This window comes from Aedes albopictus, chromosome 3, assembly GCF_035046485.1.
Source record: "Aedes albopictus strain Foshan chromosome 3, AalbF5, whole genome shotgun sequence".
Classification (NCBI taxonomy): domain Eukaryota; kingdom Metazoa; phylum Arthropoda; class Insecta; order Diptera; family Culicidae; genus Aedes; species Aedes albopictus.
Genome location: NC_085138.1, coordinates 220,777,611 through 220,802,810, shown reverse-complemented (window position 1 = coordinate 220,802,810; position 25,200 = coordinate 220,777,611).

Here is a 25,200-nt window from a genome sequence, read left to right as displayed (position 1 = left end):
TGGGCGCTAAACTTACCAATCGTCGGTCTGAATTCCTCCTCCTGGCCTACCTGAGCGTTCAAATCTCCTATGATGATCTTGACGTCGTGGCTTGGGCAGCGGTCGTACTCGCGTTCGAGCTGCGTGTAAAATGCGTCCTTGTCATCATCAGTACTTCCGGAGTGTGGGCTGTGCACGTTTATTATGCTGAAGTTGAAGAATCGGCCCTTGATCCTCAACCTGCACATTCTTTCGTCGATCGGCCACCAACCGATCACGCGCCTCTGCATATCACCCATCACGATGAAAGCTGTTCCCAGCTCGCGTGTGTTGCCGCAGCTCTGGTAGATGGTATGATTACCTCTAAACGTTCGCACCATGGATCCTGTCCAACACACCTCCTGCAGCGCTACGATGCCGAACCCGCGGTCCTTCAGTAGATCGGCGAGTATGCGGGTGCTCCCAATGAAGTTGAGAGATCGGCAGTTCCACGTACCGAGTTTCCAATCGCAAGTCCTTTTTGTTCGCTGGGGTCGTTGCCGTTGGTCTCGGTTCGTATTATTCTGTCGCTGATTTTCCGTTACAATGGGTTTTTACGGCTGGCTCGTAGGGCCTGACACCAACCCCCTACTTTCCGGAGGACCATAGTGCACAGTTGAGCTTAGAGTCCTTCCCTGGCACTCGGACGTAGATCAGCCGCCCCTAACATGGGGATCAGACGCTGTTGTGAGCCGCTCCTCCTGGAGAACAGACGCTCAGGTTTGCCGAAGCAAACCCCCCCTTCCCTGTCAGCCTACGACCAAAGGTCCCACCGGGGTTGGTTACCCGATCTTCCCTAAGGTTGCTCATAGTTTCCGGCCGGTACCGCGTGGAGGTAGGGATAGGAGTTGCTGGGCAGAGGCTAGTGGATCACAATGGGATCTGAATTGCGCAGCATACCCAGCCTTTACCGTGGACAGCCCCTAGTGGCAAAAAATAGTTAGGAAAGCTCCCAGATCCGCATAGTATTTCCAACGTGGTATTGAAGGCAGCAATGCTGGCGTTTTCGAACAAGCATGTTCAGGACAGTGCAGGCAGAAAGACTGAGAAGCTAGTATTGCTGCCAGGAGACACAGCATTCTATCTATCGATATACCTGCTGATACTCTGGGCAAACTCTAAGAGAAGCTCCTAATGAATAGACTGGAGAGGTGCACGAAAAGCACACTGAAAATAATCGACACGTCTCATCCATGTTCTTTTACACGTTAATGTATCGTTCAAAACAGCACGCTATATTAACGTGTAATTCCTTTGAATCAGATGTTGAATAGTTGAGGTTTTAAACCACTGTCTTTTACACATGATTTTATCGTGTTTGAAAGTATGTTTATGTATCGATAATGGAAATGGTTTGCCCATGACGTAATGTACATCACCGAACTCGCCCGCGTTAAGTATGTCCTAGCATACTTCATTTTTTGGTGAACAGGGACCCGCAGCTGGGTGCCTGGTACTGATATTCTAAGAAATTTGACATTTATGATGCCAAACTAACGTGTTTAACACATGATTTCGAAAAGTAGATTTATGACTGGTTTGACACGTTAAATTCAGATGTTTCCCAAGTGGTGAAAATTCATGTTTGAAATATGTGGCTCGAACGTGTAGAATATTTTCAGTGCAAGAGCGAACTTTCTAATAGGCAGTTCGGGTTAGTAGTTCGGCAGTGGATATGATCAAGACGGTCATTGCGAATGCGGAGCAAGCATCCTAGCAGAAGAGAAGGGGTCCAGCATAAGCGTTCCTGAAATGAGTTCTGATCTATAACACAAACCAGAGTCATAAATCGGTCAGAGAGCAAGCGTGCGTGTCACAGAGCTCCATACTTGGCCCAGCGTTGTGGAACATGGCATATGATGGAGCATTAAAATTCGAACTACCCGGAAGAGCGTAGTAAAGGCAGCGAAGGTTGTTAACGCGGTATCCGGGACATCTTACAGGCGTATCATCCACGATGATTAGGTATGGAGTTTCGGCTTGCGCTGCAGCCTTGAAGTTGAAGCAGAATAGAACGAGGCTAACAAACACTTTCCGGCTTACGGAAATATGGGTGGCCCTATGATCCCTGTATGCATAACCCTGGTCAAGAATGTGAAATGTTTTTAAAGAAGGGGAATTGCTAACTCAAGGAATGGTTAGAGTGAACTCATTGGCCAAGTGGCAACAAGAGTGGGACATTGCAGATAAAGGAAGGTGGACCGATAGGGCTTATTCCAAATGTGCCATGGTGTGGACATACACTCCCGTTCAAAAGTTTGGGGTCACCATCTCAAAAACATGTCATTTTTTTAGGCCCATATCTCCGCCAATTTGCGTCCGATTTCAAAACCCTAGGTTTCATTCAAAAGATAATATTTTTGTTCTTAACGTTTATTTGTTTAAGCTCTTTCGTCCAATTAGGCACTGCGTGAGCTGAATCGAATTGACATATGATCTACACTTATTATAGCACATAGTCTAATATCTTTACAATGTGGTATCTTTGCATCGTCTATTCATTTCTATTTAAATGCCGATTACAGCACTTCTACTTTATCAACGTAGAAGGGTGATCGCATACACTGCTGCTATCGTCGTTCCTCTTACTCTCTCAGTTCCCAGCGAAATCCAAAGCGTAGTCCGTTGAGGTGTTGCCTATTTTGTCGGTTGCCATTGTTCGGGTGTCTGGTTTTGATGTATACAACATCAGAGAAAATCAAGTGTCTCAGTCGCTGTCCGATCGCCGAGATGGACGGCCGTCCGCAAAGCACAGTCCTCCGTGCTGTATCATCCAGCGGCTTTGACGAGAAGTTGTTCAGGGGGCTGGGAATTTAACCCATGACCATCCGCATGTAAAGCGAACGTGTGATGCACTACACCACGTGGCCCCCTAAAAAAAGATAATAAGTCAAAGGAACTTTGAACATGATTTAAAAGAAACTTTTTCAAAAAAAATTGTATGTAAACTTAACCCAAAGTTGCCAAATTTTCTAAAAAATTAATATAAATTTACGGCAGTGTCGCTGGAAGTTGGGTCGACCAAATTTTAAGATGAGAGCGGTAATATGACCCATTTTCTATTAGCTTTCCACTGCTTTTTACAGAACTTAGCTAAAAAATCTAGAAAAAAAGTTATTAAGTAAATTAATCCTTGATGTCATCGACCAAAAGTTTGGGGTCACCCCTCAAAATGATGTATCGGTCAAAAGTTTGGGGTGACTATCGTAAAACATGGAAAAGTGATTTGTTGATATCTTTGTCATCTTTCATTCTGAGGGAATAAACTGTTTCATTCAACGTTCTGAGCCAGAAACTCTTTTTTAGGTTTTGTGCACCCCAGCCCATGGCATAAAAAAGTGTACAAATTTAAAGCGTACTATTTACGATGGAAAATTTCAACTTGAAAATGACACATTCAACAGCAGTAGCAGATCAGTTTTGTGAAAACAAAAACTACTATTCTGGAGTACACTTGTATATAAGTAGACTATACATTATCCATTAAAACTAGTTAACTCCCATGAGTGCTTCATCACAAGAATTCAATATAACCAATACACGACCGGTTACCATTAGACTGGGAAACATCCTAATCGATTTCTCGCTAAAAAGAGACTGAATCAAAAGAAGGAATAACCATGTCGACCGCCTGAATACTTCAGCAACCTGAAAGATGCATCATAGTGGTGCAATTAAAGTTACTTGCCATCTCATACTTCAGCGCTATTCCATTGATATAGGCGATCGGTTCGATGGGTTCGCTTTAATTTATAATCCTCGCGGCTTCACTTATAAGTGCTTACTAAACGCCTAGATTAGTACCAGCCAGCACATAACGAAACCACTCGGGTGCCTAGGTCTTACGTGGGTCAGTGAAGTCCATACGCATACCGAGCGAGTAGAGGATGACGGCGACCATATAATTAATTCGCTGTAATTGTTGTAATAACAGCAAAATTAAACTGCAACCATCACATGAAGTTATGATTTTCCATAGATGGGTCACCGTGATAGTGGGAAGCAGAGCCGGATCAAGAGATCGATATATTGTAGGGTATGTGTGCCATCAGTAATCTCACGCTCCCATATTCATCCTATTCGAAAACAAGCGATTACGGCACCAAATGATTCCGTTCTTTTTGTTTTCATGGGTACTCACTTCTAACAAAAAATACAAAAATAAGAAACAAAACAAACAGCGCTTCAATCCTTTGTTTTTCGTAGGATGAAAATGGGAGCCACATGCTTAATAAGGGAACCAATACCCTATAACGGACGTTTGGTAACCGAGATATCTCTCGAAGAGTACTTATCACGGAGAAAAAAAACCATGTAGTTTGAATCAACTAACACGTTTGTTGAATTACAAACTGAACAAATAGTTGTTTTGAAATGTAGTTTTGTTGTTTTTGATCCACGTTTACAATTTGGAACAAACCGGAAAATCGGTTGTTTCTACTACCATATAGTGATATAATACAACTGCCGAATTATTTAAAATCGAAAACTTTGTTATTTCTACAAACAGTTTGGTTTGTATTTACCAATATACGGTGTGTTTTTGATTCAGATAAACAGAGTAAAAATATTAGGTAAGTTCAACAAATCGGGCAGTAAAATTGAACCGACATTTTGTTTCGAGAGGAAACAATCAACTTTTTGGTTTGAAACTGACATTTCGTGCCGGACGATCCTGTGTGGACCATATTGTCACGCTCCGTATCATTCTGGAGCAAATCAATGAATTCCAAGAGTCTCTCTACCTGGTGTTCATTGATTACGAAAAAGCTTTCGACCGTCTCAATCACGGAAACATGTGGGAAGCCCTCAGGCGCAAGGGTGTCCCTGAGAAAATCATCGGCCTCATTGAAGCACAGTACAGAGCGTTTTCGTGTAGAGTACTGCACAACGGTGTTTTGTCCGATCCCGTCCGGGTCGTTGCTGGAGTGAGGCAAGGATGTATACTATCACCGCTACTGCTCCTCATCGTAATCGACGAGATCCTGGTAGATGCGATTGACCGTGGATTGTGGATCGCTGTGGCAACCCATTGCTATCCTCTCCTCTCCTCTTCTTGGCGTAACGTCCTCACTGGGACAAAGCCTGCTTCTCAGCTTAGTGTTCAATGAGCACTTCCACAGTTTTCAACTGAGAGCTTCCTCTGCTAATGACCATTTTGCATGTGTATATCGTGTGGCAGGCACGAAGACACTCTATGCCCAAGGAAGTCAAGGAAATTTGCTTCACGAAAAGATCCTGAACCGACCGGGAATCGAACCCGTTACCCTCTGCATGGTCATGCTGAATACCCGTGCGTTTACCGCCTTGGCTATATGAGCCCTAACCCATTACTATGGAGCACCTAAATGACTTCGAACTGGCTGATGACGTTGCTCTCCTAGCTCAACGGCGCTCTGATATGCAGAGCAAGCTCGATGATCTTGCCAATCGCTCCTCAGCGGCAGGTAAACACGATCAACCCTTCCAGCTCTACGGTGGCTGGGCAATCAGTGGAGAATGTTGGAAGCTTCCAATATCTTGGTAGCCAAATGGCGGCCGATGGCGGTACCAACATCGACATAGGTGCACGGATCCAGAAGGCGAGGGCTGCTTTTGCGAGTTTAAGAAATGTATGGAAAAACAACCAGATTAGTCGACGCACCAAAATCCGAATTTTCAACTCGAACGTGAAATCTGTGTTGCTATACGCCAGTGAAACGTGGTGTGTATCAGTGGGAACACTCAACGGCTGCAGGTCTTCATCAATAGATGCCTGCGGTATATAACTCGTGCAACGTGGATCTCCAACGTGGAGCTCTATCGTCGATGTCATCAAAAGCCGATAGCGACAGAAATTCGGGAGCGAAAGTGAAGGTGGGTCGGCCACACTCTACACAGGGCGGAAACTAAATCTGCAAACAAGCGTTAGACTGGAACCCAGCAGGACATCGCAGCAGAGGCAGACCCAGAGGTTCATGGCGGCGCAGCCTCAATAACGAAATCAAGCAAGTCGACAGAAATTTGTCCTGGCCACAGGTCAAGGCGATGGCTGGCACCCAGGATGGAAATCTTTCAATTCGACCCTCTGCACTACCGTGGGTGCCCAGGACTGAAAGCAAGCAAGCAATGCTGACCTCTTATATAGTATACACTAGTAGGTTATTGTTTTCAACAAAATTATAAATAACAGGAGGTGTCTGGCATTTCTGGTGGTTTAGTCTATGGTCCATGATGCTAGAATGACCAAAAGGCACATTCACACAAAATAAATTTGTTAAATACGAATAATACAACAATAATTTTAATAAGTGTATGAAGGGTTCTGTTCACCATAGGTGGACTAAATCAGGTTTTTTATCATCTTATTGCAGAATTTATCATCTCACCATACAAAAATTCAGCTCATTACTACAAATCTAGTACTTCACTGATCGCGTCCTACTCACGTATAATTCAGTCTGTATTATCTGTATTCATCGACTGAATCTGGGTCGTTTGGCCGAATGCAATATGGTTAAAAGGGCCATTTAGCCGACAGCCGTTAACCCGTTTGGCTGAAATGGAATAATGAAATTATGAAATTGAGCTATCAACTCAATTTTAACACTAAAAACAGCCTATAATTCAAAGAAGAAAACATCTCTGATAAAATATTGTCAGTTTCAGAAACAAATAATCTCTGAATTATACAATTCATCTAGATTGCCTATGATATAGAGAAGGAAATATACCTGATGATCATATTTTCGGCAAGAATGATCTCTGAATTCTTTTGAACGAAATTCAGAAAAGCGGCATTCGACTAAACGACATTCGGAGCCAAAAGGCATGAGGGGTTAAACGACATTCGGCTAAATGGGCGGACACCTAATCGACAATGTCGTTCACGGTTTTATGAAGATGTTCAAAAAGTGCATTTTCATTGGTTTGAGTCTGACCCTGGCAAACAACAGCATTTCCAAGCGCAGCGATATCAAGTGATTTTGATCTACCTATCAACCGATTAGAGATTTAAAGACTAGCCACATTTATGACTGAGGCCGTGCTTTGAAGCCAGTGAGTAATACCGCCGTCATGATAATATTCTTGTCATCAACGGACGACGATACAAACAGCAAAATTGCATCATGCGTCACCCAAGGCTGCTGGATGGAAGAGGCAAAAGCTTGACGAAATTGAACAAACATCCGTTTTAATCTCCGATTAATCGTATTTAATCAAGTTCGCGTCAGTCGCGACACTCCACTCAGCTCAGCTGTCTGCCGCTCTCGATCGGACCACTGAATTGCGCGGTAGCATTATTGGGTGTAAGCGCACAACAGACATGAAATCAATTAGACACAGTTAATTGGCAATAATCTACCTTGGCGCAGTGCTAATGACACTATGTCAAAGACTCATTACGAGTATCTACCTATGTGTGGTGCAGATGGAAAAATTTGGTTTGATGGAATTTTAGCGCGGGGAATTTTATTTTTCATCAAATAATTTCCCAGTATTTATGTGTTTTTCCATCAGAGTGAGTAATGGCCAAAGAAGCTGTAGAGCTCAGGCAATAGTTCATGAGTACAACATATTTACAAAGATGAAATTGAGTCAAAAAGGGGTATCAGTAGGCCGGCTCCAGAGGCACGTTATCCTCCATTTTGGGACATTTGTGCCATTGCCATAATAAAAGCCTATTTCATCATCTACCTGAGGGAATAGGAAGGAAATAAGGATTAGGTTTGGGATTGGGATAGGTAGGGAAATATGAAAAAAAAATACTCTAGAAGAGGATACTAACGCATAAGTGCACCACAAAAGGTTCAAACAGCGCCCTGGAAAGGGCGTACAAAGCGTAAAGAGATCCTATATCTTTTCCACAGCGAGTTAAGAACAACAGAACATCCTGAAGATTCAGGTTTCTGAAGTCAGTTTCACGTAAGTATTTACCGGATTATTGTGTGCAGCAGTGAATTAGTGTGTGCAGCTGCGGTTCACAGGAGTTTCCTCTAGTGAACCGAGTATCGATATGCGATAAGTGCAAGAAAGTGCTTTTTGTTTAAGATGAATATGTAATAAGGCAACGTCAAAGAGAACTTCGAGCGCTGCCGTGGGAGTTGAAGAGAACGCTCCAGACATCTCCATTAAGCACATCCTTTGGAGATGGATAAGCGTGTCTAGGAAAGCTTGGCATCAAGAATGACTCCAACCAGTATTGCCACAGGTACAGATTAATCTGAAAAGGTACAGATTTTTTTCAGCTTTTTCGTACAGATTTCGGGAAAAGTTACAGAATGGTACAGATTTTTTTAAATTGAGAAAATATCATTAAAATAAAATTCAAAATATTTATTATAATCATATTTTTGTTTCTAAGTCCAAAAATTGGTCATAACCAATTGCTTTTCATAGTTGAGTAACGAATTAATAAAACCGCTGTTATTGAGTCGCCTCAATAGCGTATCTGCTATGAGATTCCACAAAAGCGGTGACAAGACTCCCCCATGGGGGCATCTATAAACACTCAATTTCCTAAGCGCCGCTTGACGCAATGTCGAAAGGAGATATAGGTTTTTGAGCATTTGGTGAATCCAATTGGAAATCATTGGAGATATACCATGAACCGTGCGGCTTCCAATATGGCATCGAAAGGCACCCTCGATATCTAAGAAAACACCCAAACAAGATTGCTTTTGAGCGAATGCTTTCTCGGTATAATAAACAACCTTGTGTAAAGGCGTCACAGTAGACTGACCCGATCGGTAGGCATGTTGGTTCACATGAAGAGGCACGTTGACCAGATGAACATCACGAATGTGATGATCCACATTGCGTTCTAAGAATTTCAGTAGAAAGGAGGTCAAACCGATAGGTCTGAAGCTCTTTGCTTCTTCATACGACGCACGCCCCACAGTAAAATCCCACCAAGATTTGGGAATATACCCTGTAGCAAAACTGCAAACAAGTAGTTTTTGTTTTTTTAAAACATGTTTGAAATAATCAAATCCTTTCTGAAGCACAGGATAAATCCCATCTGCCCCAGAAGATTTGAAAGGAGCAAAGCTATTTAGTGCCCACCCAATCGATTCTATAGTAACAATACTCCGAGCCGAAGCCAGAGAATCATAACGGCAAGAAAAGACATCAGGTTCATCCGAAGATGTAATATCCACACATCCGGGGAATTGTGTGCTGAATAAGCATTCCAGAACTTCCTCATCATTGCCAACATCGCTACCGACCACTATCTGGTGATGGTAGAAATGCGCCCAAAACTCTCCGTCATCAACAATGTACGGTACCGGCGACCGCCACGGTATAACCTAGAGCGACTGAAACAACCGGGTGTCGCCTCAGCATACGCGCAGAATCTCGAGGCCGCGTTGCCAGACGAGGGCGAGTTCGATGAGGCTCCTCTAGAGGGCTGCTGGAGTACAGTGAAAGCAGCCATCAACGACGCAGTCGAGAGCACCATCGGGTACGTGAACCAGAATCGATGGAACGAATGATTTGACGAAGAGTGCAGAACGGTTTTGGAGGAGAAGAACGCAGCGAGGGCGGTAATGCTGCAGCAAGGGACCCGACAGACCGTGGAACGTTACAAACAGAAGCGGAAACAGCAGACCCGCCTCTTTCGGGAGAAAAAGCGCCGCCTGAAAAAAGCGGACTGCGATGAAATGGAACTGCGGTGCCGTTCCTAAGAAACACGGAAGTTTTATCAGAAGCTCAACGCATCCCGCAACAACTTCGTGCCGCTATCCGAAGTATGCAGGAATAAAGACGGAGGCCTCTTGACGGACGGACGTGAGGTGATAGTAAGGTGGAAGCAACACTTCGATCAGCACCTAAATGGCGTGGAGAACGTAGGCACGGGAGACCACGGCAACGGAGGACACGACAACGCCAGTGCAGCGGAGGACGGAAATGAACCAACTTCCACGCTGAGGGAAGTTAAGGATGACATCTCTCTCTCTCTCTTCTTGGCGTAACGTCCTCACTGGGACAAAGCCTGCTTCTCAGCTTAGTGTTCTATCAGCACTTCCACAGTTATTAACTGAGAGCTTCCTCTGCCAATGACCATTTTGCATGTGTATATCGTGTGGCAGGCACGAAGATACTCTATGCCCAAGGAAGTCAAGGAAATTTCCTTTACGAAAAGATCCTGGACCGACCGGGAATCGAACCCGTCACCCTCAGCATGGTCATGCTGAATACCCGTGCGTTTACCGCCTCGGCTATATGGGCCGAGGATGACATTCACCATTTAAAAACCAACAAAGCAGCTGGTAAGGATGGTATCGCAGCTGAACTCATCAAGATGGGCCCAGAAAAGTTGGCCACCTGTCGACATCGGCTGATAGTCAGGACCTGGGAAACCAGACTGCTACCGGATGAGTGGAAGGAAGGGGTAACTTGCCCCATTCACAAGACAGGCGACCATTTTGAATGTGAGAACTTCAGGGCGATCACTATTTTGAATTCTGCCTACAAAGTGCTATCCCAGATCATCTTCCGTCGTCTGTCACCTAAAACGAATGAGTTTGTGGGAAGTTATCAAGCCGGCTTCATCGACGGCCGGTCGACAACGGACCAGATCTTCACCGTACGGCAAATCCTCCAGAAATGCCGTGAATACCAGGTCCCAACGCATCACCTGTTCATCGACTTCAGAGCGGCATACGACAGTATCGGCCGCGCAGAGCTATGGAGAATCATGGACGAAAACGGATTTCCTGGGAAGCTGACTAGACTGATTAAAGCAACAATGGACAGTGAAAAACTGCGTAAGGCTTTCGGGTGAACTATCCAGTTCATTCGAATCTGGCCGGGGACTGCGACAAGGTGATGGACTCTTATGCCTACTCTTCAACAACGCTCTAGAAGGTGTGATGCGACGAGCCGGGGAACGATTTTCACAAAATCCGGTCAATCCGCCAGAACATTTGGAACGGTGGCAGAGCTGTACACCCGCCTGAAACGCGAAGCAGCAAAGGTTGGACTGGTGGTGAATGCCTCAAAAACAAAGTTCATGCTGGTAGGCGGAACCGAACACGACCGGATCCGTCTGGGTAGTAATGCTACGATACTTCCGAGGTGGTAGAACAATTTGTCTACCTCGGATCCTTACTGACGACTGACAACAAAGTGAGTCGTGAAATTCGGAGGCGCATCATCAGCGGAAGTCGGACCTACTACGGGCTTCACAAGAAACCGCGGTAGAAAAAGATTCACCCACGCACCAAATCCACCATGTACAAAACGCCAATAAGACCGATGGTCCTCTATGGACACGAGACATAGACCATGCTCGAAGAGAACCTGCAAGCTCTCGGAGTTTTCGAGCGACGCGTGCTAAGGATGATCTTCGGCGGTGTGCAGGAGAACGGTGTGTGACGGAGAAGGATGAACCACGAGCTCGCTGCACTTTATGGCGAACCCAGCATCCAGAAGGTGGCCAAAGCCGGAAGGATACGGTGGGCAGGGCATGTTGCAAGAATGCCGGACAACAACCCTGCAAAGCTGGTACTACTGGTCCGGTTGGCACAAGAAGGCGTGGAGCGCAGACAGCACGATGGGCGATTCAGGTGGAGCGTGACCTGGCGAGCATTGAGTGCAACCGAGAATGGAGAGCGGCAGCCACAAACCGCAATTGTGGCGTACTATTCTTGATTATGTCTTATGTCTTAAATGTGATGTTGAACAAATAAATGTATGTATGTAACTTCCTCATCAGAGGAAGTGAAATCGCCATTTGGCAAACGAACTTCGTTCACCAGAAACTCCTTAGCTTTCGCATGGATTCTGTTTAACCAACTGACTTCACTCAAATTGGAAAAATGTGTATCAAGGTTTTTCCAGCCGGATTACAGTTCGAAGTTCGTTCAGAGCAAACACCTCTTCCGTAACTTGAGAGGAACCAAAAGATTAAAGCATTCAGCGATTGGCAATTTGAAGCTCGTTGTGGAGTCTCGTAGCCGTGCAGTTAGGGTTACCAAGCTTCTAATCGCACCACGCTGTGGGGTGAGGGTTCGGAGGAGGGTTCGATTCTCGCTCCGGGCGATGAAACTTTTCGTGAGAATGGTTTCTTCTCCGTATCCACTGGTGCATGTTCCGTGTCCGTCGTCTAATGTTAAGTATCGTTCAGTCTGTACAGCCTCTGGCTGAAGACGGTGTCCGTGTCTTTTGTGTATTAGTCTGATTAGGACTGGGCACTGGGCACCCCATAGAAACAACAGAAGGTCACCAAATGACCTACGTATTCCTGCTGCAAGGAGAAACAGTACCCTGCTGCTGTAAACGAAATTAAATTGTATCTCTCATTATGTAAGGCGTAGAACATGACATTGTCCACTGCGGTACAAGAGACGTGGTGGTGGATAAGACTGGTATCGCATATCGGTGAGAACGCAATTGAGCTGCGTTGTGACAATCAGGGCACAATTTTTATCAAGCGGCATGGCGAATACACACCCCGGACGAAACATAAGGACTGTTCATTTTATAAAGAGGACACCTTATTCGTGTGATATCTTTTTTATTTTTCAATAAAATCATTATCGGTTTTTTTGCATAAATTTCCATAGCTATTCTACAGTGTAGGAAAAATATAACATTATACAAATTGTCCTTAGTTATGGAACTGAAGCGGTTTTCGTTAAAACTCAATAAAACCCCATTTCTCAAAATTCTACACAACTTTCCACATACATAACTTAAAATTTTTCATGAACTTTTCAATGTGTTGGGATCTAATACTATTCTTCTAAAGGTAGAGTGTTATAGTTGATCAGTTATAATGCACCAAGCATTATACAGCTTTATATAGTGAGTTGCCTTGTTATCAATGAAATTGATAAAAAATACTTATTTAAGTCCAGTGATGCAATAACACTACGGAATCAGTTCAAAATTGGTCTAGTATAGAAGAGAATCGCATTCTAAATGATACCGAAGAAAAATATGCTTTAAAGTACATTCTTCATCATAAATTTAACACTTAATGATGGCCATAATGAAAAATTGCATACTTTTTGCTCCATAAATGCAAGTTTTTGATTCTAGAGAAGCTTATTATTAATTATTTTCAGCAAGGTCTGACCCTATGTGAGTATATACCTTATTTGAAAATAACTACATGTTAATTTTTATTTTCGACATCATTGTTAAGTTGTATTTGCAATAGAGTACATCGTTATTTAGAAGAACCTTCAAAGAACGAAGCGGTTTTATCTCCGGTAACTGCCATGAAGAACAGTAACCAAGCCAACAATACTATCAAGAAGCGGTTTTCTTCATTTGAAATTGCATTATTAGTACTTTCGACTAGATCCATTGAAAATATTCAAAATTTAATATTTTTATACATTTTTGTTTAACAAATAAATTTTATTCTGAAAATCGAGTCCAACTTGTAACTTTAATATCTTAACAACCATTATTCCGATTAGGTTTATATTTTGCCAGAATATGTATCACTCAAACTGCTGCAGCATGGCAAACACTTTTATGCAATTAAAAACGATACACCGATGTTTTACAGAAATTTTGTGTTTATCTTTAGTTTTTGGGAATTGAAAAATTGATCTCTCGAAACACTTTGCCACATTTCTATGAAGTTCAATAATATTAACCCAATTTATTTATGGTTATTATCTGCTAATATAATGCACTGAACAACTAACCAAGGCTGCTCAAATTTGAACTACGCGTTTTCTTTTTATAGCCTTGCAAAGTTGTCCTCTTTATAAAATGAACAGTCCTTAACTCCGTAGAAAACCAGCAGCATAACATTCGTGATGCGTTGGGCCGGGAAATCATCGGTTTAACTAATCAAGACTGAGAAGCAGGTCGCCGAAGGTTTGCCCAAGCCACTAAGAGCCTGCCCATAAACTACGTAGACTCTTAGGGGGGACGGGGGGTCTGGCCAAAGTCTACGCTCCATACAAATTTCGAAAATTTTGTATGAACAAAAGTCTACGAGGGGGGAGGGAGGTCTGAGATGGCAGAAAAAAGTCTACGTAGTTTATGGACAGCGCCTAAATATAACGAATCATGCTAAAACGTAAACCAAAATACGATGGGATTGCTCAACTGAATACGCAAGCAAACGAAATTGAATTAAAATAATTAAAATCCTGTTTATTGCAATATTAGGGGAAATTACCTATTCTCGGCCGTTTTGTTCTCTTCATCTTGGGGGGTTTTTTGAACCCTATTGAACTCAAAGTAGGCCTCAAATCCTTCCCAACTAAGCTGAATGATATGGCCAAGTTTCAGGCAAGTTGGTTGACAAAAACTCCCCATGACGAAGAGAACAAACCTGCCGATAATATCCAATGTCACCCTATATAGGAATGTGATTTAGCAAACCAAAAACGGAAAGAGCTTTACAAAACCATTCAGTGAACGGTTTCCACAAACTAACATGTTCTATTAGTGACGGTGCATGTTACGCTATCACCCACTAGGATTCCATACCTTCAAATGAAGGTACTCAATCTGATCAAGTAAAGCAGCGGCAAACCTTTGGCATTCTGACACGTGTTATTAACGCAGGCACGATTCAAACAAATTGAATGCTAAAATGTATAATTTAATCGATTTCGCACTCAATTTATGATTGGGAAGCCGTGCGGTGTTTAAACTCAAAGGAGAACATACTGTCGGTGATCACCTGTGAGTCGCTGTGGTTAATGGCGCGACGGAGGTGTGATGGTAGGTAACCCATTTGCTCCCATAAATAAACCAGGCCGCACCGCACGGAATGCATGAGTGCGGAATGAGAGGGACATGTCCCTTTCAATATGTAACGAAAGCCGCGAAGCGGCCAACAGTGTACCACCAGCAGTAATAAAAAGTATCAGGGGCAATATATCATCTTTAAATTACCATTCACTTTAATACACATCATACTCCTTAACGAGGTGCAGGTAGATCGCACATTCTTTTATTGATTTCAATTATATATAACACATGAGAAACAAGGCAGCTGAGAGCTGCGGAGCTTTTAGTTCGCTTTCATACGTACGAACGATAAATGCTGCTTACTCCTTTCTCACTTGCGGCTATTGGCACAGAGGAGGCTATCATATCATGGTCGGGCTCTCCAATGGGTGCCAACTATGCGAAATCATCATTAATCAAGCCAGAGTAAGCCGGGCATAAATTCTCCCACCAGCAATGTGTGATTATTAAATTAGAGTAATTCATTAGAGCCTGATTGCCATTTAAATGGTGCGTTTCATGCGATGCAAGGATTTGGATATGGTTCTGGGAAAGTGGAAACACCAACGATAAAAAGTAGTTTCTCAATGCTGGTGCCTACCATTGAAAATTGAATAATAATTCTAAATGATTGTAGGTACATATTCAGTTTAGTGAACGGATCCTAGCGAGTTCACATAGGGCACTTTTTTAAACTATAATACCAGACCTGACTTTAGTATTCAACTAAGTAGTTTTCTATAGTAAAAAATCACTGCATTTTTTCTTTCACAAATAAGCCACTAAAACGAAGTTTCAAGACTTCCATGTAACAACTTGTTACTTACAAGTTTCTTCAATTGTCGGGACACTGTTCTCCGCCTGTATCTACAAAGAAAAATGTCCTCGGGCTTCGAGCAGTAATACATATTTTCCCATGTCTGTCCGTCCATGTCAGAAACAAAACTTTTCTCTCATAAATGACTAAATTCCTGTCATTGGGCACAGCAGCAAAAGACGCGTGTTCAGTAGTGTGGGAAAACCAAATCCGTATCTGTAACGCGTCGTTGCACACCAGTCAAGATGTTTATAGCAATGAAATAAAGAACAAAAATGGCATGGTCTATGATGCCATGGTACAGTAGGTACTAGTCAGGATTGCTTTCGCTAAATGTCGACAGAAAGGACACAACAAAATGATCAACGTTGTCTGCCGGTTTTTTTTCGATAGCTGCGTTGTGCCCTACACCCACAATTTACCAGAGGCGGTACCAGTAGCAGACAGGGATTACTGAAACATGATGACAATCTAATTGAAATCAGATCATAAAGCGACGTGATAACCCTATCTTTTTCAAGAATTTTACCATCAACAGAAGGCGCTAGTGTGAAACGTCAAACGCAAAGAAAAGGATTCGCACGCCTCTGGTTGTGAAGGCCACGACTATGAAGATTAAAAATGATCGTTTATAGCGTGATCGGTAGCAACGTTGTCAGTTTAATATCTGTTTGTTTGTGTGGAAACTCTTCAAAGACTTGAAATAGTAATTGCTCCGAAAATGTCATCAATTTCAATTAATATTTTTTAACGAAATCATCCACTGAAAGCATGCTCTTATTTGCTTCACATGGCAATAGGTATTGTGGATTTACCGGCTACTTGTATTGTACCGGTCACTTCAGTATGGCCTCCGAAGTAGCCGTTTTATAGAAAAAAAATTCACTTAAAAATCAGCTTTAAATTTTTTATTAACCCTCTAATACCCAACCCCGCCTTTAGACGGGGTATAGTTTGAACATTTTTGTAATTTTTGTTTCGTGGACAATCCAAATTTTTATATTTTTTGCTGATATTCAAGACTATCTTAAAAAGGTTTATGGTGTCTTTTAACGCGTTTTTACATTTCTTAAAAATCATTGAAAAATTGATGGTTTACTCACCTTTCAGAAGTAATCGTTTAATTTGTATTGAATCGCCACAATTACCATATTTTAAATTTTTCCCAGATCATTCTATCATAGTGCAATAGTTTAAGGGAGTCGAATACACTCTTAAATGATTTTCCTTAAAATTACACGGAAAATAAAATTTTCCATGAAAAAATAAATGAAAAATATATATTTCAACAATTACTATAAAATGTCAAAATGTTTTCGTCTCAAAAAATCTGTATCCCGAATAGGCTTCCAGGAAAAATATAAAAGTGTGGGGATGTTCAAAAATAAAAATTAGAAAAATCAAAAACCGAAATTCACAAAATCGAGAATTAAGAAGAATCATCTTCCAAAACATGCTTAAATCGATTTTAGATGACGAAAAATGATATTTAGATCAAAATCAAAAATTTGGGTATTAGAGGGTTAAGGCGAAACTGGAAGCATTTCCTTGTTTTTTTTTTTTTGTTTTTTGATTTTTTATTAAATAACGACGCATTATTTTCAAAATCGTTTTTCGTACACATACATACATACATACATTTATTTGTTCAACAACACATTAAGTACAAGACATAATCAACAATAGTACGCCACAATACTCGGTTTGTGGTTGCCGCTCTCCATCCTCGGTCGCGCCCAATGCTCGCCAGGTCACGCTCCACCTGGTCCGCCCATCGTGCTCTCTGCGCTCCACGCCTTCTTGTGCCAACCGGAGCAGTAGCAAACACCAGCTTTGCAGGGTTGTTGTCCGGCATTCTTGTAAAATGCCCTGCCCACCGTATCCTTCCGGCTTTGGCCACTTTCTGGACGCTGGGTTCGCCGTAAAGTGCAGCGAGCTCGTGGTTCATCCTTCTCCGCCACACACCGTTCTCCTGCACACCGCCGAAGATGGTCCTTAGCACGCGTCGCTCGAAAACTCCGAGTGCTTGCAGGTCCTCCTTCACATGGTCCATGCCTCGTGTCCGTAGAGGACCACCGGTTTTATTAGCGTTTTATACATGGTGCATTTGGTGCGTGGGTGAATCTTTTTCGACCGCAGTTTCTTGTGGAGCCCGTAGTAGGCCCGACTTCCGCTGATGATACGCCTCCGGATTTCACGGCTCACATTGTTGTCAGTCGTCAGTAAGGATCCGAGGTAGACGAATTCCTCCACCACCTCAAAAGTATCTCCGTCTATCGTAACATTACTACCCAGACGGATCCAGTCGTGTTCGGTTCCGCCTACCAGCATGTACTTTGTTTTTGAGGCATTCACTACCAGTCCGACCTTTGCTGCTTCGCGTTTCAGGCGGGTGTACAGCTCTGCCACCGTTCCAAATGTTCTGGCAATAATGTCCATGTCGTCCGCAAAGCACACAAATTGACCGGATTTTGTGAAAATCGTTCCCCGGCTGTTGAGCCCGGCTCGTCGCATCACACCTTCCAGAGCGATGTTGAAGAGTAGGCATAAGCGTCCATCACCTTGTCGCAGTCCCCGGCGAGATTCGAATGAACTGGATAGTTCACCCGAAACCCTTACGCAGTTTTGCACACCGTCCATCGTTGCTTTAATCAGTCTAGTCAGCTTCCCAGGAAAGCCGTTTTCGTCCATGATTCTCTATAGCTCTGCCTTCCTATGATGATCTTGACGTCGTGGCTTGGGCAGCGATCGTACTCGCGTTCGAGCTGCGCGTAAAATGCGTCCTTGTCATCATCAGTACTTCCGGAGTGTGGGCTGTGCACGTTTATTATGCTGAAGTTGAAGAATCGGCCCTTGATCCTCAACCTGCACATTCTTTCGTCGATCGGCCACCAACCGATCACGCGCCTCTGCATATCACCCATCACGATGAAAGTTGTTCCCAGCTCGCGTGTGTTGCCGCAACTCTGGTAGATGGTATGATTACCTCTAAACGTTCGCACCATGGATCCTGTCCAACACACCTCCTGCAGCGCTACGATGCCGAACCCGCGGTCCTTCAGTAGATCGGCGAGTATGCGGGTGCTCCCAATGAAGTTGAGAGATCGGCAGTTCCACGTACCGAGTTTCCAATCGCAAGTCCTTTTTGTTCGCTGGGGTCGTTGCCGTTGGTCTCGGTTCGTATTATTCTGTTGCTGATTTTCCGTTACAATGGTTTTTTACGGCTGGCTCGTACTTTCCGGAGGACCATAGTAGTACACATGTAGAGTATGGATCAAGGTATCTTCTGAATTGTCGTGGGGTTTTAGAAATCTTATGTGCCATACAAATAAAATTGGCATGCCATACCATGTCAAAAGTAGTATGTATGCTTGATTTGCGGCTGCCGGTCTGCATCCTCTGCCGCTCGCGATGGTCGCCATATCACGTTGGGAGGCAGCTATCGACTGAGCGATCTGGAAACCTGGAACGATTTTCGACTTGGCAGTCGCAATTGCAGTCAAACGATCAGATTTTCTCCTTCATCCGACATTTCAATGTTTACTACATCTTTTTCATGGAATTCTATATTTAAGAAAAGATAATTTTACTAGATATACTATACATATAACATTGAAAAGAGGCTTACAGAAGTGTTAATCGCTTTCGTTCTCAAATACTTTGTGGAATGCAAATAAACGACAATGTTACAAAACAAATTATTGGATTCCTACAAATGCACAAAACACATCACGAATTAACAACATAATACACATAATTTGTGCTCTGTTATCCAAATGGATAACGAAGTCCAATAGAAGAAATTATATTTCCTGGATATTTTTCCTGGCCGCTTGCCTTTTGTTCGCAGTGTTGGTTTCTTACATAGCTTGTGTTTGGTCTAGAAATTTCTTATCCTCTTATCTTGCCTTTTGTTCGCAGTGTTGGTTTCTTACATAGCCTGTGTTTGGTCTGGAAATTTCTTCTCCTCAATATGCCGATTCAGGCAAAAGTACAAGACCGTCTACATTTTGATGTCCGTGCTGGGAATGTTGTCTTGTACTCGATCGTTGCCGGAAATGGCCTAAGCACTGCAAATGCTTATTGAAGTTCATGGATAGATGTACAAGCCACAGTATAACATACAAAACATACTGACATAATGTTCACAACAAATTACTAACATAACAAATTGCAGCACCCTTCTCCTACCCTTATGTTTACCAATGAGTAAGAACAAGTTCAGCCTATATAGTTGAACAAGACTCAGAAGGCCAGTGACACAACTACACTGCACTCCAGAATGGTGAAAGAGTCGGAAAAGAATCACCAACCGAAATCTTCGAAGCAACTAAATGTTGGAGCTATTATGGATAGATTAAAAAGTGAGCAGTAGAAACAAGTAAATCGAAGAAGGACAGCAGGTTTTCAAGATCCTTAAACCATTTCGGACCAACTACCATCCCACACGCATCATTAGTAGATGGGAGGCTTTTTGGACGAGTTTGCATTATGATCTTTGTTGGGCTACCAATTTCCGAAATTTCTGGTCTCTAAACTGGTTCTTTGTAAAATAAACATTTTTTTCTGGAGTCCGTTTCGGAAATTGTCCCGGGACTCTCAGTGCTTCCTACGGTCTAGGAATTATGTTTTTCCAAAAACGTCGATGCGGTGACTACGATTGCGGAAACAGTTCTCAACCGATTTCAACCAATTTTTTTTTAAGTGTTCGCTATTTATGTGAACACTACCACCACTATAGGTGCAAAGGTGCAAAAAAGTTAAGGAAATCAATGGTTTAACACTGAACACTAAGCTGAATTAATGTCATTAATTTAGTATAATGCATCTATTAAAAATGTCATTTGGTCGAAATAATGTAAAATTACCACTACCACCAGTTTTGTTGTTACCTCCACTAATATCCAGGAGGAGATATTAAATTCATGGAGGAACTCTGAAAACCTCCATGAAAATCCGAAGAGGAACTATTGGCTAAATACCGCGAGGAAATCCAAGATAAAGCCAGAAAAAATCGCTGGAGTAATCCATGGAGGTACTTCTGCACACTGAAAAAATAAATCACATATCCAATACTCTCGTCCGGAGCGAGAACCGAACCCTAATCCCATAGCATGGTGCGATTAGAAGCTTGATGACCCTAATCACACGGCTACGAGGCTACACATTTAGGATTAACTACTTAGAACTTGCAATAAATAATACTTTTATTCATACCGATAGCTTTGTTTTTAGCATGTTTGAAAGTTGCAGATTAGAATAATATCGTAAGAACATGTTTCCCAAGCAGTATTTATTACACCCAAAATGTAGTAAACTAAAATTTACTACCTTCATACCAATGCCATCATAATTCATCATAACAGCACTTAAATACACGATTTTTATTCGTTAGTTTTTGATTTTTAAAAAAATAACGAAGCAATATTTTCAAAATCGGTTTTCGTACACTTGTAGAGTATGGATCAAGGTATCTCCTGATTTTTTTCCTGGTGGGAAAAGTTTTTCGTTTTTTCAGAAACCATTTTTAAACAAAATTTCACTAAAAAATCCATAATCCATCCATATTCTACATGTGTACGAAAACCGATTTTGAAAATATTGCTTCGTTATTTTATTAAAAATTAAAAACCAAAAAATGAGGAAATGCTTCCAGTTTCGCCTTAAATACTTAAAATTTCAACCGAAACTCCCTCCACAACTTTTAATAAAATATTTGTATGTCAACTGCAAACATTTCCAATATTATCACATCATTTCGATGGAATGCATCAAAAATTAAGATGCTAACATTTCCGAAACAATCAAATTTACGATTAAATAGTCGATCCATAATAAACTGCCCCTCTTCGCATGTCAGTCCCATACTGTTTCACTCACGAGCTCATTTAAAACAAATTTGATCACATAGGACAGACATTCAGACAGCAGAACAAATTTCATTTAGAAAATTGTGTAAGGATTTGAATCATTACTTCAGTAAGGATGCAAACCAATACACGACAAAACACTAGCGCCGCCAAACACCATATTGCCACAGTCAGTGGTGAGTTGAAATATTTCGCGTGGTGAATTGCATTAGTATGAGAAACTAACCGATTGCAGTGCCACAATGTTGCCACTTGTGTTGCCGATGAAATATTGCTTACACATGATTCAGATTGGACTTGGATGTCTGTTCTCTGTAATTTAATATCTTTCCAGCCTTATTTCACAGCTCAATATGCCACGAAAAGGATATGCATGAATTGAACACATTTCTTTGAAAATAATTGGAGTTCTAGTAGGGGTTGTGTGCTAGTAGTGGACCTTGCGTCTATAGTGGACCCCCTACAGAAAAACCCAAATACAGGGGATAGACAAAATGATCGGGACAGGCAAAATTTGCATTTTTCAAAAAATGTTCAACTAGCTGTAACTTTTCGAAAAAGGCATCAAATATGCTCAAATTTTTACTTTAAGGTTATCAACTAGTTGTGTATAAGTGGTAAAAATTTGGAAGAGATCGGGCTATTCTGCACGAATTTAAAAAAAAATCTTGAAAAAGGCATAATTATCCGATGGTCAACTTTGAGATGCTATATCTCTGGATTCAATGAGCCGATTGCAATGAAATTTTGACCAATTATGACTTATATGATGAACTCTAAAAATCATTTAACTCAACTTGAAATTTTTAACAAGAGAAAAAGTTATAGCAATTTTGTTTATTTCACGATTTTTTAGTAAATTAGTCTATTTTTAATATGCATCCCATTCCTTTTTTGATTTATTGGCGGATATGTTGTTACTTTCCTTCAAAACACACTTATATATTAGTCAATTAGAGGAAAAATAAATGAACTATAATTTGCATCTTGAATTTTGAAACGATGTTAAATCTATATATATAAAAATGAGTTTGAAATTCCTTTGAGGCAACAAAACTCACAAACGGCTGAACCGATTAGGATGACTCTTGAACGGTTCGATTCGTTTTCATGGTGGCTGTGTTTATATGTACAAAAAGTTACAAAAATCAACCAGAAAAGTTAATAAATTAATAAAGTACTGATTTTTCATGAGCTGGGAAGGAAATCAACACGATCGAAATGCCACCAATCTAGAGTGCGGTGATATTTTGAGCTCAACAGTTGTCAAACCACCACAACCGGGCAAGACAAAGTTTGCCGGGTCAGCTAGTTTTTGAATATTTTAGTGTTTTATTAGAAAAATAATTTTATCGTTATAATTTTCTTCCGTGTTACGAATTTTAAGTTTAGTCAGAGGTTTTTCAAAGCTTATTATATAGGTCATAAATGGTCAAAATTTCATAGCATTCGGTTCATTAAATCCGGAGATATAACAGCTCAAAATAGACTATCGGATAATTATACCTTTTTCAAGAATCTTTATAACTTCGTGGATAATAGCCCGAGCTTTTCTAAATTTTCTCCACTGATACACAACTAGTTGATGAACTTACAGTAACAATTTGAGAATATTTGATGCTCTTTTCGAAAAGTTACAGCTAGCTGAACTGTTTTTGAAAAGTGAAAATTCAGCCTGTCCCGATCATTTTGTCTGGCAACTTTCACCGGGGGAACATCAGTTACATTGCTCCACAGCAGTTCCTGGCAAACGAATTGCCCAGTGGGCACAAAAATCGATTATTTTAGCTATTTAATGAATGTAAACACTCAAAAGGGCCCACTATAGACCCGTTGGGGTCCATTATAGGCAACACCGATGCGCATTTTCAAATGCGTATTTCACTGGAATAATTTATTAATGTTGTATATTTGACGGTCTTAAAATAAAGAGGGGACATGAAACTTGTTACAATATTCCACTTTGGAACAATCCACTGACGTACACGGAAAATCCAAACTACCTAATATTTGGGTCGACACATGGCTTAGGGGGTCCACTACTAGTACCCAAACCCTATAAAAGGTAGCCTCGAATTGGTCGGGGTTCTGCTAAACCGAACCAAAGACCATTTTTTGAAAAATTGAGATTTCTTTACCATTGGATGAAGAAATGATGATCCTCCTTCCATGTAAAAATGCAGTAATTCTGACAGCTCTTCGTGGAGTAAATTCAAAATTTCTGTTTGGCAGAACATACAAAAAATCAAATTGCATCCAACCAGAGTGAACTGTAAACCATTCCATAGAATCAGCGAAATGTTTTAGTGTTGGTCCAGATGAAGAACATTTCTAGTTATGCTCATCGCCGTCAAATTTCTAACTTCCAACCGACTCATAGTAACAATCTGTGGGAGAATTGAACACGTTATTAGAAGTACGGATGTTGGAGGATACAATTATGTTTCGATGGTGCTGATCGCCATTTTTCCAAATCACATTCAGCCAGACCGAACCAAATCCACTGCATTTTAGAATCTATTTATTCTCAACAATACAAAAATCAACTGGTCTTAAATACCTGCGTTATATCGACACACCTCATACTGATAATTTAACACAGAAGCCGTCATTAAACAACAAGGCTAATAAAAATAATAAAGCTTGAAGAAAAATCAAACACTTGGTTCGCTTTGGCTGATCGAAAAATGGCGTTTTCACGAAAACCATGCTAGAGAAGAATGTTTAGAACTTGATTCAGACTTAACGATTGACCTTCAGCTAAGTAAAATGACCTAGAGGTAACGTGCTTGGTTATCACTTAACGGACCCAAGTTACAATCTCTTTAATATTTTCGATTTTTTTTTGTCTTACGCATGTTGCGTCTGAGGAAGGCTGAAGAATAGTAGGCTGAAACGCGTAACGTATAAAACGCTGTCTTAATACAACCTGTCACCGAGAAAAGCCAATGCAACCCAATTATTAGCTCACTTTGGCAGATCATTTTCATGGTTTTCTTGGACCAGTTTAAATTTGAAGTACACAAATTGCTCCATTTTCACATCTCAGGATCTCAGGATATGCACGGACATTATTTTACATAATCACTCTTGCTCTGTGCCTGCACATGCACCGCCTATAAAAAACATAGGTGGGAAGGGCTGAGCTGGGAGGGCTTCCAGGGCTTCCGCCGTTCATATTTCAAACTATTTTGAAACCTCCATGCTACCATAATATACGCGTCCTCTCTGATTCATGTAAAGAATTATGAGTGATATCGATTTCAATTTCATAGACGATGAAAATTCGAGTTCCGAATGGTTTTCTATGAAACTGAGAAACACAGCCAGCCACACTGAACTATAACCCATATTCCAATGTTTTTGTTCAGCCAGAGTGAACTGAGTGCGAAGTACTGAAAAATTAAATGTAATTATATCAATGATTTCAAATAATTTACGTGTATTCTTCGTCTCTGATGATTCATAAAGGCTTGTAAGTTACATGTGTGTGGAAAAGTTTCAAATAATCTTAGCTGTTGTTTATTTGTGAGTGGTTGAACTTTAAGCTTAATTATCTCGGAATAAAGTTTTTGGCGCTTAGTTCGGTTTAGCAGAACCCCGGCCAATTGGTTTTAAAATTAAACATTTTTAATTGTAATTTGTAATTTTATTAGTGATAACGGAAACCTGGTAGTTACAGAACTATTTTTCAAGTCAAAGAAAATTAATAATTCGACAATGATTTTTCATATGGGCCTAACTGATCGATTTCTCTTTGTCGACTCTCTCTTTCGCTAATAACATGATCAAAACAAACAAAAT